This window comes from Cyprinodon variegatus, unplaced genomic scaffold, assembly GCF_000732505.1.
Source record: "Cyprinodon variegatus isolate N-32 unplaced genomic scaffold, C_variegatus-1.0 Scaffold473, whole genome shotgun sequence".
Lineage (NCBI taxonomy): Eukaryota > Metazoa > Chordata > Actinopteri > Cyprinodontiformes > Cyprinodontidae > Cyprinodon > Cyprinodon variegatus.
The window spans coordinates 139600-156152 of NW_015150926.1; the positions used below are offsets into that span (position 1 = coordinate 139600).

General features: G+C 41.9%; 1 protein-coding gene across 1 annotated transcript in view; it reads left to right on the plus strand.

The window, feature by feature from the left end:
* Positions 1 to 4649: 4649 nt before the first annotated feature.
* LOC107094273 (plasma membrane calcium-transporting ATPase 1-like) overlaps positions 4650 to 16553 on the plus strand; it is a 102622-nt gene continuing 90718 nt past the window's right edge. Inside the window, exon 1 of the mRNA XM_015389801.1 lies at positions 4650 to 5067. The gene's annotated coding sequence lies outside the window, so the exon portion shown is untranslated. The remainder of the gene's footprint in view (positions 5068 to 16553) is intronic.

Consider the following 16553-nt stretch of genomic DNA (forward strand, 5'->3'; position numbering starts at 1 on the left):
TTATGAGAATGAAGGGTTTTATGTCAGGAGAGACAGATGAACAGGAAGGTAAATGGATACTGATAAAAGGATCCAGTCAAATGCAATGTCTAACAGTGAACTTAAATACTGAGGGAAAAGTGGAGAATGACATATAATGCAGGTGATGGAAACTGTAGGAAGAGAACTAATTAAAACAGAGACAGGTGAGTAAAACACAAGGAATAATTTACAGTAATAGCCATTTAAAATGTTCCCACTTTCCTTGGCTGGTTCCCTAAAACTCCTTTTTAAACATCAATCTTTGTTCTGAAATATTCTTTCTGTCACAATTTGTGGACATTAAGATCTAAAGAGAAGCTTCATCTCCTGGTCAGAGCCTGTAATTCAGTGAAAGGGTGGAGTCAGAGTAAAAAAATATGCATGCCCAGTAGAGGGCCAGTGGCTGGAAGTTGGAGGGGATTCTGCTGGGTTTTGACTGGGAAGGGCCATTTTGAATAGCTGCTACTGTACCAATGGGAATAGAGAAACACAGAGCTAATTGAATGCACTTAAATACACAGAGAGCAGATGACAGAAAAAGGCACTAATCCTAAGGGAATGAAAGACCTTCTTACACTAGTGACTGAAACCAAACTGATGAAAACAGAGACAGACAAAACCACAAAGCTCAACTACCTAAGGATCTTCACACTGTCCTTATGGGGGTAACTTCAACAGGAGGAACGAATTGGTACAAAAACACATTTTCCCCTCATTGTCTGAGCAGACACCCTTACGCCTAACTGCTGCAGATCTAAGCGCGCTCTGCATAGCAGGTATCATTCTGAACTGACTGAGATTTGGGAAACAGTTCAGCTCCAGCAGCTCTCCTGTTATTTTTGCAAATAAATCACTGTAACCTGCTGTTCAATGGCAGCTTCGTCCACCCCTCTGCCTCTACATCATTAGCATAGCGTGGGAGCCAGAACTGATTGAGTGGCCAGTTGGCAGTTGGAAGAAATATCCTTTTAATTTCTTTATCCGTGTTCTATGTTTGCAAAATGAAATGTAAAAGAAAAAAGCATAAATATCCACCTCTATCTTTGACACACAGTGATGTAATCTCAGCTTTTCATAATCTTACATTAAACAAATGTGTCCAGCAAAAATAAAAAACACAGAGAAATTAAAACCTTAAACATACCTGAATAAACATTACATCACACCGCTTGAATTCACATAGCATAGACCAGTTTAGCCTGTAATGGTTTACATAAATATTATTTAACATCAGGAAATATTCCCAGTTGCTGCAGATAAAGTATATTATGCAGAGAATCACAAATAAACTGCCAGGAGCAGCATGTTTCCGTCTGGTTTTGTTTTTAATTCTTTCCTACAAAAACCACAAAGTTTAGGATTCAACATCAACTGATGCTGAGAAGTCTGTGTTCTGATTTGGTTTTGCTATGATGCATCTGTAGGAGATTGATGTACTGTATGTGTAAATGATTTGACCTGCAGAAGCTAGGAGAAACAGGAAGCAGAGGTAAAAGTGTTATCAGGCAGTAACAGTAGCAGCCAATCAAAATATCCCCACTTTCCTTGGCTGGTCCCCTGCAATTCTTTTTTAAACATCAATCTTTGTACTAAAATAATCTTTCTGTCATGATTTGTGGACATAAAGAACTAAAGAGAAGCGTCATCTCCTGTAATTCACTGAAAGCGTGGAGTCAGAGTAAGAAAATATGCAAGAGGAGGTCACTCCAGTGGCTGGAAGTTGGAGAGCATATTGCTGGGAGTTGCAGGGAAGTGGGCTGCCAAGTGGAATGACCATTTCTAATGGATGCTATTGTCAGTAATGCAGTTGTAAAACAAAAAAGAAGGGGGATGGTGTATTTATTTTTTGCAAGCATACATAGCCTAATTAATATATTCTATTAACCTAAAGCATTATGCATGGTCTGGTTGTTACATGTCAGGTACGCCGGTCATTAACCTTGACCAAGGAACCTTACAGGACTGGCATGACTATCACTGCCCCTAGGAAAAATGCAGAGGACAAATATCCCACTAGGATCAGCTTCATATGGTTGGCCACTTCTTTAATTTTATTTATTTTGCTAAGGCTAATCGTAAGCCCACAGCCCGCAAAATGTTGGAAGGGTAATATTATTTAGCCTCGTGAGACCATCCTGATCTCACGAGCTTTCAAGGTTTCACTCGCTAATCAGTCTGGAGACTCTCAGTTGAATAAAGTTTGGAGCTGTTCACCAAACGAACGTCCAATCAGCGTTGGCTTTGAGGCGCGTTGAGGTGTGACGCAACGAGAAGCGCGACAGTTCAGTCTAAAGAACATGGCGGCTTCAGCCGATGAAACTAGTTAGCGTGGCTATCGAGCAAGTTTTATCGGAATTACAGAGTATTTCTTCACTGAAAGAAGAGCAAAACACTGCTCTGGAGGCTTTTCTCAGAGGAAAAGATGTTTTTGCTCTTCTCCTGACTGGTTTAGGCAAGAGTTTGATCTATCAATTGGCTCCTCTTCGTCGTCGCTCTGTTAGTACGTCATATGCTTCGTTGATCTGATTGGTTTATTTGGCCCGTCTATCACCAACATAGGCCAATCAGCTAACCAGTATTTTCGCCCCTTCCCAAAATTACTTCAACGGAAGGTTTCCAGATGGATATGCGGAGCAAATCCATCTGGCGGAGTCAGGTTAAATATTATTGCTGTTACTGTTGATTTATAGTAGAATTTTTACACATTCAGTAATAAAATGCCACAAGGCGATGGTCATTTAACAAGGGGGATGATTTTTAAGATTCTTTTCAAGAAGGGGGATGCCATCCCCCCTCAAATCGAGTACTGGCTACTCTACTGGAGGATCCAGCAGTCAGTGAGAGCAGGGACTGAAGGACAGCAGGACTCAGCGGAGGCCTCACAGACACATCAGATTGGGCTGGTTGAGTCTCACAGGGGTCTTGCTGCAGGTTTGCATTCCCCCTTTGACATATTAATATATTTGATTATATTTTATATTAAAACAATAAATCAGAAGGGAAAACAGAAGAGATGCTAATCTAATCTCATTAAGTCAGAGCTGACATCCTGTCGCTATGAGTTAGATCCGACTCATGGTTTTCCTCTCTGCATTTGTTTGGTCAAAACTTCAGTGGTTTCTCTGCTGTTCAAACTAAAACACATTGATTAAAATAGTTTAAAAGTCAAATGTTAGGATCCACTAAACTAGATGCTCTGTAATCTGTAAATCCTTCACTGTTTCCTAAAAGACAAAAAAGGGAGTTGGTCTTTGAGCGAAATTAAATCATATAATTAAATTAAATTAGTGTTAATTTTTGTTTTTATTGATAGTTATTGTTTAATAATTCAACAAATGACTAATAATGAATGTGATGCACTCATCCATGGAAGGAGATTAAGGTAATGGTAAAGAACATTTTGATCTTTAAAGACTTGAATCTTATGACCAAAGACGGGTCCTTAAAATACCAGAGGAAACATTTAAAAAGCTGCTTAGCAATAACAGAAAAGGGTTATTTGAAAATTATTATCAGGTTAAAAGGCAAATAAAAAACAAAAAAATTATTTTCTTTCATATTCCTTTTTTGAAGAATCCCCCCCCCCCCCTTGTCTGTAACAAGCATCTTTGTTGAATTAAAACTAGATTTTAAAATCTAGGCATGAATACTTTTGACTGTACTTTTAACGTAATGTTACGCTTTATTTGAATGAAGATGCTGGATATTTTTTATATGTAATAGAGTGTAAAAGATTACCACAGAATTAGTAAATTAGTGATTCACTTCATCTGTTGGACGTTTTTTTTTATCTCCATTCTGACAGTAAAATGAATTATACTTTATTTAATAACAGATGAAACAACTTTTTCTAAAGACATCAAATCAGATTGTTTTTGTTTTTATTTTTAATAAATAAGGAATATCTTTTTGCTATATAAGGGAAAGTCTGACGCTAATTAATAAATTCCTAAATGGAAAATAATTCAGTGGCCTTCAGTTGTATATTTTGGTTCCAGAATAAACTAGAGCAATAATTTAATAAAGGATAGAAATAAAAATGGTAAAGAATTGGTGTTGCTACCTTAAATACCTTCACCAAGTACTGTGGGGCATAAAGAAGGTACAACATAATTAAATCTAGGGGGCAATAAAAAGGCAATCATACTGCAGTGGAGGTGGTTCCTGAGTGGGACAAAAACACTGAGAGGGACCCTAATCGCTAAATGTAATAAAAAGGTTTGATGGAAATAGGAGGGAAAAAAAGAATATGTTTAAATGCACAACCAGACCAACGTCATTAAAGATTTTCCCCAGAAAGTGAGAAATGAGTCTGTCCTCTGGCCTATACCTTCCATAGAGGTTAGTTTTACATTAACCGAAGTTAAGGTGAGCAGGTGAAGCTCAGGCTCTGGTTCCTCCTCTATAAGCAGAGGAGCCGCTCCATTACCCGGCTTTGGATCGGTATGCCTTCCCTTCAGCCTCCCTAGCCTGGTTCTCCGCTGCGGACCCAGATGTGCCGCAGACCCGTCCCCTGGTTTCTCTTTGATAATCTAATTAATTCCCGGGTCCACCTTAAAAATCAGGCAGGGTGATCCCGGCCTGGCCCCGCCCCTCCCTGAGCTCGTGGGGGAGTCTCTTCTCCGGCACTTTTCCCGGGTCTCTCTCTGGATGTAGACGGTGTCGGAGCCCACCGAGTCCAAAACCACCCAGCACCGCCGCGAACAGTCTTAATTCACCGGGTCCGAAGCACCAGGAAAGGGGAGGTGACTCTGAGCGCCCCTCCTTAAACGCTCTTTTTCTGGATCCGGTTGGTTTTCCTCTCCAGGACCAGAGTCTGGTCTCCCTGAAAGCAGCCTCTGTTGAAGGAACTGGTTTAACCATTTGGACGCAGAGCAGCCCGGAGCTCCTCCGCCTCCCTCCACCTCCCTCCCTGCCACACGGTCAGTCGGAGGTTCCTCCACCTTAGCGCCCTGTTGGGAGATGGACCAGCTGCTCTGAGGACGTTTCCACGCGGTTCGGAATCGGTAGCAGGACGTGATTTGGACCAAGACTCTCCTGTTGAAGGTACCGTCTAATTCCTGCGTTCTTAAACTTTATGCGCATTCTGCTCGTTCTGTTGGAGTCCACTTGTAGCTGAAGGAGCTGAACTCTCCCATGTTTTATTTCTTAGTTTTATTCTATATAATGTTTTTTTTTTTTTTATGTGTTCTGTTTGTTTCGCCGAACCGGAGCCAATGAACCGCTGTTTTGGGCTCTCCTCCCGGTTATTAGCCGCTGTGGGTTATCCACAGGTGTGCGGACGGGCTAATCCACGGAGAACCGCTGTAACATGTATCTGCCGGATGTTTTTGATCTCAGCTGTGTCTCTCGCAGCCTCCCGGCTCCCGTTTCTCCACCTTTCGGTCGGTTTGCTCTGTTCGAGCCGCGGTTCATGCCTCCTCCATCCGCAGTCTGTGCGGACAGCCCTCCATGGAGCCCTGCGGCTAACTGCTGCTGAAACCAACCAAAAAACGAGCCTCCCATCCTGCCCGCCTGGCTTCACCCTCAATCTGGATCAGCTGTGACCAGAAACCGTCGATCTGCTGTTATTACTTGTATTAAAACTTCCGCTAAGTGGCCACTTTACATCCCCCCGCATTAGGCTGTGATTATTTGCTGAACTTCCCTTTTTTTTTTTATAGATAAATTGTTTTTTTGTGTCCAAGCGACCCGCCGAACCAAAGAGCATTTCCCAGTAAAACCAGTAACCTCATCTCTCCAGGATTGATCCTAATGGCTCCCTGTCAGCAGGGATGGGGGGTTAAAAGTGGCGCATTGTGAATGGCGCTGCAGAGCAGCAGCAATCAGAGCCGCTGCGGATGTTTCCGAGTGTCTGGAAACAGTTTGCAGGAGTCTGTTTTCTCTCCCCCTGGTAACCGACAGAGTGGCTCTGCATCAGTAGGAAAACATGGCCTCTGGTGGCTCTGATTAAAGCCCAGCTCCTTTTTTTTCTTTCCCACCAGTGAACACTGGTTGCTGCTTGTTCTGCAGCTCAGAACAAACTGGGAGTATTTGTGCTGCTCTCTCTCGGTTGCCATGCGTGCCGCTCATCTGGGTGAGCTTGTCGGGCTTGTTGGAGTGGTTTCCCAACACAACGCTGCTGCTGCGGTGAAGGTGGAAAAATCGTTTTATTCTAATTAACGGAGCTTTAGCGCATAAAGAAACGTCCTGACGTCATCTCTCTGATGGGTGGATGAGGCTGTGCTCCTTTTCCTCCTTCTCTCATTCCTCCCACCTCCTCCCCTCTCTGGCTGGGTGTGTCCCGCCTTGTTGCGTTAGGAGGGAGGGGGGGGATCCCGCATCTCGGCTCTCTGACTCCTCCTCAGCCTGTGACCTCCATTGGAGGGCATTGCTCCTTCAGTTTTTCTGCTGCCCAAAACCCATCAGCAGAGATGCTGGCTGGGGAGCAGAACTGAAAGCCATGCACATTTGAATTGGATTTGAATGTTTATTCAGACTGTGAAGTATGAGCTGGCTGAGCGGGGTGATGGCCCAGCAGCTGCCCAGTCCAAAGGGGGGAAAAATGGCCTGTTTTTATGCTTTATTGGTTCTTTGCCAAAGGATTTCTACATGCATACTCTCTGCTGAGTTCCCCAAATGTTGTCCTCCTGTTTATAACCAGGAGAGATGGGGATGCTGATGTCATGCTGGAACAAAAAAAAGGAGGTTGATTATCTTAGTTATTTGTTATTGTCCTTAGTTTTGCCACACAAGGGCCTGCTGATGTCCCACCTGTAGAATGAAAAAACTACTTAACAGAACCTGCCTCACAGCGCGAAGTAGACCGTTACATACAAAAAATGGAACATTTCAGCAGCATCTATGTCGACGTGCTTTAAATTATAAACATACAAGAACAAAAGTGCAGGAAAATCATAAAACTCATCCAAATGTCAGAATCCTCACATAGAATCTTAAAGATTATCAACCAGTTACACATGATGATCACTGGGAGATGGTCAACATATAATAGAGCGGCTTTTTACCTCGATTTTTTTTCCAGATAATAATCAAAGGCAGCTATAAACAGGTGGGTCTTCTGTCTGGATTTCAAGAAGTTCAAGATCAGATGATGGACGTTTTTTTTATCTCTTCTAGAAGGCAGAGCCCAAAATGCTGACTTCCTCTAAAGCTTTTAGTCTTGAAGGGTTAGATAATCCTTCTAAAGCATGAGGTCTGTTAACCACAAATGGAGAAAACTGGGAATGCAGACTGGCCGACCAAAATACCTCCCATAGATGACTCCACCCGGAGGTCAGACAGAACATCTAAATCGCTCAGCTAAGGTCAGAGTTCACGATTCAGCAGAGGGAGAGGAGACTGGACATCTCAGGTACTGAGAAACCAGACATTCAGCTTGGTTGAACTGCTGCTGACCAATCAGGACAAAAGGCTCATCTCCTACTGACCAATAGCACGGCAGGATGATTCATGGAAGACTAATGGGGGAATAGTTGTTTTGACGTAGCGTTGGGAGTAGGCATGGAGCAGTTACCTGTTCCAGGGTGTGAATAGTCCTGCAGTATCATGGAGTTATAAATAAATCAACACAGATTCAAAGTGATTCCCCCCACCCGTCAAATTTCTCCCTTAAAAATGTTCACATCGCGGCTCACTGCTGCGCAACGAAACCTATAAAAGTCGTCTATGTGGAAACGCTCGGTCTACCACCAGATGATGGACAGTGATGGATGTCCTACATGCTCTGAGAGGAGGAGACTAATGAGCCGATCTGCAGGAGCTTCCCCCGGGGCAGAACTGTTTGCTAAATACGTTAAAGGTAACGTTTATGTCGACTTTAAATGGACGAGGTACCTTTAGTATCAGTTATTAGTTAAACAGATGCTGTAAATCATGAGTTAACAGTCTGTTAAGGGAACATTTTGGCAGGACACCTGTGATAAACAGAAGAAGAGTCCAATGATTATTCAGTTTGACCATGATTATAGAAATTTAGCTGCAGATTAGTCCACAATTCATCATTTTTCTTTTTTTCAGTTTTTTATTCTTTTTATTAGTCCTAATAAACAGTATAAGGATATGATCCTGACCCAGGACACCTAACAATAGGAGGTGGTAGTGTGATGATATGGGGCTGCATCATCATTTCTGCTCCTCTACCATCTAATACTGAAAGAAAACGTGCTTATGATGAAATTTGTATTGTTGTGGAGGAAAAAAAAGAGCAGGACTAATGATGGCGACAGTACTGCCTGATTTGGACTTTATCAGAATTTGTTACAGTCTGGGTAAATCTGATCCCTAACATGACTGTTATTATTTTCTGATCATTATTAGCAGTGGACCTGGCAGAAGAGCTGGTTTCAGACGGACAGGCTATTCTTGTCAGGGTGTTTCATTCTGAAGGATTCTTGAAATTATTTTCAGTTTTGTTTTTTCTTTTAAGTCGAGCCAAAGAGGTTCAGCCATCTGCTTCCTGCTGCTTCTCATTCACCGACTCTAGTTAATAAATGATGTCCTGAACGGTAGCTCCTTCACACCTCCTTTCCCCCTGAAGGTAATGTTGTTTTGAACTTGTTTTTTATGAAGTTAAGCGGCGGTTGCTTCGGGCTAGCCGGCCTAGATTTGATAACCACAGCTGAAAAGATTAGTGGATTGATCTCTATGAACGCTGTGACCAGCGTTTGCTTCAAGGCCAAACCAAAGCTGCACTTTTCAAGTCTACCTTCATCAGAGGCTGCCCTTATTATCACGAATCAGTAAATACTGTAGAGGACTAAAGGCAGAATAGTTATTTCATTTAAAATGAAATCAGATCTCTTTAATGCTGTTTTTAAACATCATCTGACATTTGAAGTTGGTTTCTTAACCTTTTAATGCATTCAGCTTCGTCTCTGCTGATCATTTGGCTGCACTCATACGATCAGTCTGCTAAAAGTTTGTGCAACATTTGTGTCTGAAACGATATGCCAGGACTTCTTATTAGATTAGAAACTCAAACAGAGGTAGGGTGCACAGATAAGAGCCTGTTGGTGGCTTTGGGAACAGTTAGCAGCTCTCCTTCATCTGTTCTTGCTTATTTGTAAATAAATCACTGTAGCATGCTGTCCAATGGCAGCTCCATCCACCATCATTAGCATAGCGTGGGAGCCAGAACTGATAGAGCTTCCAGTTGGCAGGTGGAAGAAACGGGCCCGATTTTCTTTTATTGGCTTTCTGAAGAACTCAAGAGAAAAAAAACGGATTGTTTTTGGGTTTTATTATGATTCAACTGCAGGAGTTTGATGCATGTAATCAACAAGAAGCAGAAGTAATGGTGCATTCCGGCAGTTACTGGAGCATCCAACAGTCAATCAGAACTGCAGACTCCAGGGAAGCCTCAGACAGAAACGGATAGGCTGATCATTTATCTCCATTTTTGCTCAGACTTAAGCCCCATTTCCACTACACTCTGAAAACCAATCCGTGGCGAATTTGGATCGGTTGACCGTGCCGAGCTCGGTTCCTAAAGACCATTTACAAACCACGCTAGCACGGTTCCTCGCCTCCTAGTGGTGATCTACGGTACTACTGCTCTCTAGAGGTAAACAAACAAACCAACATGGCGGTGCCTGTAACATGTGGCACTTTATGGAAGCTATTATATGAATGTCTGAAGCTTCATGATTACGGAGGCTGTCTGTAAGGAGATAACGTGGTCTGCTCATGCGCTCTGTGTTATCTGAGAACCGAGTCAGAACTGAACTGCGCCGAGCCCTACTGAAGAACTAGTACCATGTTGGAGCGGTTTTAAAATGATAGTGGAAATGGGGCTATAGATGCCAATTTATGCTGAGATAGTTAGCGCCTAGTTGAGGTACGAGTTAACCTGGCGGGTTGGTGACTTTACCTCAGAGGCAGGATGGACCCACAGACGGCTGGTCAGCTGACACAGAGATACTGGTTAGGATGTTACTGAATCCTAAAGCATTCAGTGAAACAAGTTCTGGTACCATTTAGCTTAACAGAGAATGATTCCTACAGAAATCTGCAGGCTAAAGAGCAGCAGAGCTTTGGTTCAGGTTATACGTGAATAATTGACTAAATGATTTTGGTTTCCTGCTTCGTAATGAGAAGAATGTTTAACCAGTTTAAAGCTGTGACTCACAGGACTTTGGGATCCAGCGCTGGATTTTCCATTTTCTATATAGAGCAGTTTTATAGCAGCGACATCAAAGCAGCAGTTTCCAACATTTTATATTCTGTGTGTTTATTTTGCTGTGGTTCTGTTTAAAATGTCCAGTTTTCCCTTTGTAATGTGTCTGTGGGTCGATGCAGATCTGTGTGTTTATATCTATGTCCTTGTATACAGTATGAATATGTCACTCAACCCGTCATGATAGTAAATGTTCCTGAACAATTAATTATAATCGCGATAAACAATAATGTTAAGAGACAATTTTTAACATAATAACACTTTATTTTCTAAAGTGGAAGGCATTTTCTAATCAATTAAACTATAAATAAAAGGGACTCTTATTCTCTGTTAGCAAAAAATGCACCTTAATAAAAAAAACTAAAAATTAAATAAATAATGTAACTAAAAAAACACACAACCAAAGCCATAGATTAAAAAAAGGATTCTGAAGTTTCCAAAACAAATACGAATCGTTAGATTCAGACAAGAAAACTGAGATAAAGACAGAGAAATGCAAAGCATGCTCACGCTTCATTCTGAGGTGAGTAATGAGAGCATGAGATCAGCAAACACCTGACGAAAGGTCTGACTCCTCTACGCTAGGAAAACCAGGAGGGGAGGGCCGAGAGGATGCCGACACACCTGACTGAAACCTTTTATTATCCCCACTCTTTATTAGAAAGAAAAGGAGACATAAGAACTGAAAACAGAACAGATTAAACTCCTTCACTTTGATCATGTGAACTATTGTTTTATTGCTTGTCAACAGGCCCAGACGTCACAAAGAACCGCCCGGACGGCAATCAGATAATTATTCAGATATTCAGGATTCCTAAGCAATCAGTGACCTTTGTTCAAAGCAGCGACATAAGTTTTAGAAGGTAAAAAAACTGGGTGGAGGTAGATTAAAAACATTGTTGTAGTAATTATATTAATCTATTTTGGTAAAATATAGATCTTTTCTTTCTAGAATGCTACTGATTATGTGGCGTCTCTGATTATGAACACAGAATAGAGGCTTTAATGGTTTAAATTCAGCAGTCTTATGTTCATGCCATTAAATTAATCTTCAATAGTTTGGTAATACGATGCAGACCTGCTGTCTTTAACGGAACCGTTTCATCAGTCAGAGCGTTTGCTCCAGTCTAACCGAGCCGTTTGGAGATGGGATTTTGGTGTCATTTGAACTCCCGAAGATTCATGGCTTTATGTTGTTAACCTACTAACTTATTTTGATAACGGAGCGGTTTCTCTCTGATCGTATGTTTAATGCGACGAGCTGACCGGGTGTTCCGTCAGATCAACATACCAGTAGTCAAGACGCATGCGCAAGACGTCAGATTTGCGTTTATCCCTTTAGTTTGGTAAGAAAAATAGACTTTAAACTACCTTGAGGGGCGTGTATCCCTGTAGTCATGTACAAAAAACACAAAAAAATAAGTAATTCGTTTTTCTGTACATGACTGCAGTGATACACGCCCTTTGAGGTAGTCTAAAATCTATTTTTTGTACAAAACTAAAGGAATAAACGGGTATTAACTATGGGTTTGCTGATCTGACAGAACGTCAGCCCACATGTATCGTCAGGTCGGGTTCCTCAGTCACAGCGACCTGATCAGAACAAGCGTTTAAACGCAGACAGTCTGCATGAACCACCTTATTCTGAATCAGGTTTGATTCCCATCAGGCTGAATCCGATCAGAACGTTCTGATCTGCTTCATAAACATGTCCGCTGCAGTGAAATGTATCACAGATGCTGATGCCTCAGATTTTCCAATCAAACGTTCTGCTTTATGTGTGATAAAGGTGTTAATCAGATGAAAGGAGCTGGTTTCATGGTACGCTGGGTTCTAAACGACACATAAAGACAAAAGAAACCGTTTTAAACCCAGTAAAATCTCACGTCCTCCTGCAGTAAACACAGGCTGTTTATTTCAGGTCTGTTCAAAGTGGAGGTCAGATCCCTCAGGTTGTTTGGAGCTGCAGTATTCCGACCCCTGCAGCTCCGCAGGTCGAATGATTGCGTGGTGAGAGGAGCCCTGAAGTTTCCCTCCTGTGTAGAAAAACCGGAGCCGACTCTATGGGGAATCCTGGAGAAGAGGATGAAGGTCGGCCTGCACGCAGATGGGCAGCAGCAGCCAGAGGAGGAAACGCCTCCACCATGATGGCACGGCCGCAGGGCATCACTGTTCATATGGAACCGTTTCTGTTACTGGATTAAAGCACGAAGGGAGCAGATATCCAGGAGAAATAAACCATGAAAATAAAGCAGATTGTCTCCAAGGGGTTGAGTCACGTCTACCTGCAGACGGAGCAGCGCTCTGTTTGTGTGTCACGCTGCTGCTGCTGCTGACGAGCACAGGAAGAGACAGATGCTGACTTGGTGTCTCTGTCCTGTCGATGTCCCGCTGGAGGCTCAGGTGTCTTCAGCAGCAACAGGAAGAAGAGCTTTCATATTTCAGGGTGATCTGCGGTCAGGGATCAGTTAGGACGCCTGTTCTCTTTGACATGCTACATTTTCTGATCAGTTTTATTATTCATCTGTTTCACTCCTTTTGTTGTTGAGATTTTAATGATAATCTTTCCAGTCTTTTCTTATAGTTTTCTATATGATGGAGGCTAGCTTCTGAGCTTTAGTGTCTGACAGCTTTGTGGTAATCAGCCAGAGAGAAGGAGCTGCTGGTTTATTCTGATTACAGGAACCAGGAGAGTAGTTCTAGAGAAATATGGCAAATGTTGGAACAATCCATTGTTCATGGTGACGTTGAGATTTCATGAAAGCTGTAAGTGTTTGGATGTTGCTGCGGCTTTAAAAGAAAAGCTGCTTCCTGGCCTGTCAGCCTCAGACCTCTGGTGGTTTGCTTTCTGTTCACTTTCCATTAAAGGAAAATTCCGCTCATATTCAGAATTATAAACTTCTAAAGGTTCTTTAAATATAAAGTTATGACATACTGTAATAAATGATCAGTGTTTTTAATTCACAGTAATTTCCATGTGAATGTGTTTTACTGGAGGCATCCATGTTTGTCAAAGAACACTACTGCCACCTACTGGTTTGTGACGTCACGGTGCGGTATCGGCTGTTGATCAAGTCCCAGTGCTGTATCTGGTGTTTGTCACAACGCGCTATTATCCAAGTCATCTTGAAAACATTCTTCTTCCAAATGTTGGCTACATATTACGGGTTTTTTCTCTGGCCAGAAGTTCCATGGCAAATCCTCCCTCTTCAAGTTGGCGATCCAACGACCAACCCGTCCGTGGAGGATCAGTAGGGCCCAATAAAATCAGTTTTATTTTTTCCCAAATTCCGTTTTTTCTGTTTTAATTTTTGAAAATTCAGTTTTTTCCGTTTTATGTATGTATTTTTGCGCTTCCAATCAATGGAATGTTGACAAAACTTGCAAAACTTGTCAGGTGAACTAAAAACTTAGTTCACCTGACACGTAAAAGTCACGAGGGAACTGCTCGGCTCTGTACTCAGGGCTTAGCGTTGTGTGTCTCAACTTTTTCGCCAAAAGAAGCGGTACGGCTGTAAGAAATTATTTCAGTAATCGATTATTAATTATACATTTTATTCGTAATGCACTTTACATTTATGAAAAATCTAGTGCTATAGGTAACCTAGAAAGGTAAAAGCAAAAAATTAAAATGTACAAAATCATCATAAAGTATATTTGAATAAATAAGTTGGTGGTTAAAAAAGGTTAACGGTCAAAAGTTCTGCTGAAAAGAAATGTTTTTAGTTGTTTTTCAAAAGTCTGGATATTCTTATGAATAATCCAATATTCAGATTTTTATATTAGNGAAGTTCGATGGCAAATCCTCCCTCTTCAAGTTGGCGATCCAACGACCAACCCGTCCGTGGAGGATCAGTAGGGCCCTATAAAAACAGTTTTATTTTTTCCTAAATTCCGTTTTTTCTGTTTTAATTTTTTGTAAAATTCAGTTTTTTCCGTTTTATGTATGTATTTTTGCGCTTCCAATCAATGGAATGTTGACAAAACTTGCAAAACAATAGTTCACCTGACACGTAAAAGTCACGAGGGAACTGCTCGGCTCTGTACTCAGGGCTTAGCGTCGTGTGTCTCGACTTTTTCGCCAAAAGAAGCTGTACAGCTCTAAGAAATTATTATTTCAGTAATCGATTATCAATAATACATTTTATTCGTATTGCACTTTACATTTAAGAAAAATCTATTGCTATAGGTAACCTAGAAAGGTAAAAGCAAAAAAAAAAATCATCATAAAGTATATTTGAATAAATAAGTTGGTGGTTAAAAAAGGTTAACGGTCAAAAGTTCTGCTGAAAAGAAATGTTTTTAGTTCTTCTTCAAAAGTCTGGATATTCTTATGAATAATCCAATATTCAGATTTTTATATTAGACATCTAAGAATTATTTCTCTGCTAACCTGCTTGCTGTGTTGAAACGAATAAATCATAAAATAAACTGAACATCAATGTAAAAGAACAGTTTAAATGTTTGCTAGCCTGAACGGAAAGCTGTAGGCCAGTGTGACCGACCTCTTACAGGATTTACTTTGAATATGGAAATTTTCTGACAACTAGGATTTAATTTGGAAAATAAGGAGGAAACTCGTCAGTGAAAACATCCATCTTTCCATCTCTTCTATCGACCCGCTTTGAAATCTAAGAGTTAAATGGAAACAGGAAAGGGACGGGAACCAATGTGGCGCTCTCTCTCAGCCATGATCACCAGAGAAATAAACAGATGGATTCAAAATATAAAAAGCTTTAAAAACATGTTGCTGAAATCAGAAGTCCACCTGTGGCCGGTCTCACCCACAGCGTAGAGGGAAAGACCTGCTCTGTACAGGGAAACCTGGAAACCCCTGAGTAGAAGGAATCCCAGCCCTGAGCCGCATCCAGCAGCACGCTCCGTCTCTTATGTAAGTTTGCATCAATTATTAATGGGTGCAGTGCAGCTGTTAGAGGCTCTGTCCTATATTTAAGTTAGGGATGCTCTACAGAGCCCCACGGTTAGTGCTTATAATGGAGCTGTTGGCCTTCATCATTATTTCATGACTCAAACGGGCTCAGCCCAGTTTCACGCCGGGTCCTTCCTGCTCGTTACTGTCAGGTTCACCTTCAGCTGCAGCCTCCCAAACACACAGACACCCGCCCACCCCACTCTACGTCAGCCACAGAGTGGAGGCGGGCTTCTAGCTGCTGGTTCTCAGCAGCCGTCCGGGACATGCCCTGGGGCCTGGGGTGGGTGACAAATGGAGCTGATTGTGCTGCTGCAGAACAAACATGGTGGACGAACCGTCGGTTAACTGATCCATTGGTCTGGAGCAGCCTGGATGCTGTAACAGATTAACCTCTTAGTGTTTATTTTATTTCCTTCCTAACACAATGTTCTGACCATATTCACAGCAGCCAACACGTCCAGAGTGGCGAAGCGAACCACAGGGGCGTCCATTTATCAGGTTATTAACTCTTTAATGAACGGGATCCATCTCATGGAGCTAACTCCACCTAGCATTAACCCCACCTCTCTTACAAAAACTCAACGTTCAATAATTCTGACATTATAATATGATGGGCTACAAGCACTGATTAAAACGATGAATGAAACATAGATTGAGAAATAAGCAGCAATAAATTCTTTAATCATGATAATTAACACCCTGTAGGGAGGAGGAGTAACTCCCCACAGAGCGCCAGACGAGCCTCAGCAGCACAGAGCCGAACAGAGGAGGCTGATGGGAGGGAAGCGGGCCTCACTGATGAGCCCAGAAATCCCAACCCTGAGGTTTGGTTTCGCTATAAACATCTCTGAGCTTCCGCAGCCTGCCCGTGGCTCCATGTGTTTATGCGGATCATCCCCTATTTATCCCATTTAATTGTGCGAACATCTAAATTTGATCTGGACAACTTCCTAAACATTACATGTAGTTGATTAAACAATAGTCATATTTTTAGATTTTTAAGGTCTGATATAATTTTTTAAGTCATTTGGGAAATGTATTATGAAACATTGCTTTTAGCTGTTAGTATGGATTCATTTGTTATGAAATATGGTTTTCTTCCAACCCTGAAGAAAAATACTTTCCTTATAAGCGAAGCTGCCTCTTTAGTCTGTGTGCTGCTCATTTCATGACGCCACCGCATCATACCATCTCCAAGGTTAAATTAACCCCAATCTGCAGGCCAAAATACAGATTTGATGTGTTAGGATGAGGGGTTCTAGCTGCTAAAAGAGCCAGTCTGAACTTTTGGGCCAGAATGACGGCGCTCTGCCGCACATCACCTCCTTTTGATCGGAGAAAATTGGTGTTTAATGTGCAGGTGCAGCGCGGTTAAGGTAGGTGCTTTCTAGAGGGGGCATTCCTCTGTAGATGTTCTCCATC